This window comes from Octodon degus, unplaced genomic scaffold (assembly GCF_000260255.1).
Source record: "Octodon degus isolate 3935 unplaced genomic scaffold, OctDeg1.0 scaffold00032, whole genome shotgun sequence".
In the NCBI taxonomy this organism is placed as follows: domain Eukaryota; kingdom Metazoa; phylum Chordata; class Mammalia; order Rodentia; family Octodontidae; genus Octodon; species Octodon degus.
In genome coordinates this window covers 6,373,540-6,376,171 of record NW_004524608.1, presented here as the reverse complement: position 1 = coordinate 6,376,171, position 2,632 = coordinate 6,373,540, and positions in this window count along the sequence as shown.

The window sequence follows — 2,632 nt, the reverse complement described above, 5'->3', positions numbered from 1 at the left end:
CACTTGGGAAGCTATAAACAGGAGAATCACTACGAGCCCTATCTAGCAGTGAGACCCTGAACACCCTGTAGACCCTTCCTTAAAATACGAAATAATAATAATAATAATAAAGTACACAGTGGTCTTCCTTGGACATCCGGTATAGTTCATTGATTCTGTCAGGATGCCCCTAATCTTGCTAGTCTGCGCTCCATGGTTGAGCTTACTGAATGTAACTGTGACTTGACAAATGGAGTCATAATGCAGTTGAACTCTTTCCCCAATAAGCATCATCATTAAACCTAATGAGAGCTACTGATCAGCTCACCCTCATGCAAATAATGTTCATTAACTGAATTCTCTTTCCACTTCAGTGGAGAGTCATAACAGATTTTTAAGTTTAATCTACGGTACTAACGCTCTCTCCTTAACTTTCTTAAGTTTAGATAATCAACAAGACAATAAGTCAAGTACTAGTCTGCATCGTTTGTCAATTCTGGAGTGTACATTCTTCTGAATGTCCAATTTTGGGTTAGCCATAGAAGATCACCAATCACAGAGTTGAAAAGAATCCATCTTGCATATAACTGTATCGTGTTTCCACCACAGAGGCACAGTAAATACTTCAAATACAGAGGTCAGAAGCATAAATAAACCTGTAATCCCAGCACTCAGGAGGCTGAGGCAGGAGGACTGCCATGAGTTTGAGGCCAGCCTGAGCTACATAGTGAGTTCAAAGCTACCCTGGGTTACATAGTCGGACCCTGGCTAAAAAAGAACCATGGATAATATATAGTAAAAATAAGGAAGTAGTGATATATTTTGAGTATCTGCTGCTATTGCTTTTAACAAATATATTTAATTAGATTCATGTAATTTTAAATGGCTCTATTTAACAAATGGCTTACAAAATTCCAAAAACTTATCAGCAATATTGGTCAAGTTTTTGTAGCAGTGATCAAAGAATTGACAAAATAATTTAGTTGAGACTGGGTGTGGTGGCACGCACCTGTAATCCCAGCTCTTGGGAGGCTATAAACAGGTGGATCACTACGAGTCCAATCTAGGAGTGAGACCCTGAACACCCTGTAGACCCTTGCCTAAAATACAAAAAAAAAAAAAAAGAAAAGAAAAGAAAGAAAGAAAATAATTAAGAGGAGGAAATATTTCCTCGGCTCACCCTTTCGGAGGTGTCAGTCTATGGTCAGCTGGCACCAAGGCTAAAGCATAATGGCAGACAGACACAGCAAGGAAAAGCTGCAGCTCTTAGGCAACCTAGGAAGCATATAGGGAGTGAAGGAGCTAGAGAAGACGGGCCCGGGGGCCTCACCTGGACTGCAGAGTCTCGCCTGCATGACTCTGTACTCACCCAGAGGAGAGTTTCACTCATCTCTCAGGCATCTCTCCAGCCTCCAGGGGATGGTCCAAGTGAGATCCAGGAACTCCCACAGACTGGGCTGAGCCGTCTCTCGTTTCAGTGGACAGAGGAGACCTGGGTAGAGCCGCATCTGCTTCTCCATGTAGATGAAATGTTTGGAGATGGGAGGTAGGGCTGGCAAATACTTGGATCTGGTGATCCAGCTGTACCCCCAGGTGTCCTGTGCTCTCATGCCTCTGCATGGCCCTGGCATGAAGCTCTCCTGCTCCTCACTGCCTTCATGGACTCAACCTATTTTCAGCCCCAAAATAAAACAGGGCTGATTGATTCTCCAGTTGCCAACTCTGGCTACCGGTTGCACAGCCCTCACTGTATCCCCCCAGTCGCATCCCTGGCTTTCACAGCATTTCCCTTAACTCCGCAGGCCCTGAAAGAATGACACAGCTGGGGATCATTTCGAAGACAATTAAGGCTAATGAGTTGACTCAGCAAATGCAGCAAAAAACACAGGAAATGGCTCTGGCTAGAGGATAGTTTTGCCTCAGTAGCTGGTAGAGACCAGTTAGAAAGTAAAAAGGAAGATCTATAGCGCAATTTAGGATTTGTTTGACCAGGCCTTGATCCTGGCTGAATTACAGGCTGTGTGGACCCATGCACTTGTCTGCACTGCTGGCAAGAGCCTCTGTAGATGACAACGTGACACTGAATCGCACAGCCTGGGACACAGGTGCTCAAGGGTATTCATTGTAGCCTTGTTTTGTATTAGTGACCCTGAGTTAGAAGAAAACTAAAAGTCTGCTAGTAGGCAACTTACTAAACTCATGTAAATATTGTAAATCCAGGCAAGCGAGCATTATAACACCACTGAGAACACATCAGCTTCTTATTCCTACTGTTGCCCAAGCTAGACAAAATACAGTGTTTAGTATGCTGCCCTTTGTATGTTTGAAGTACCATATTTATGTACTTAATTGTGCATAAAATATCTTTGGAAGAAAACACACATACAAAGAAAAAAAACCTGGCCACAGTCAGCTTCTGAAAGAGAACTAATAGAAACCTAGAGCAGAGAAATACTTCTCAAAATACGCTTGTAAAATTCTAATTTCATACATGCTATCTTCTTTTTTTAGTTTTCTTTCTTGTGTGTGCAGGCTCTCACTACCCAGTCCACATTAGTAGCGATCCTCCTGATTTCTGCCTCCCAAGTGCTGGGATTACAGGCGCTCGCCACCACGCCCGGACTCAATCGCCGACTCAGCGCACCCGGGGGCG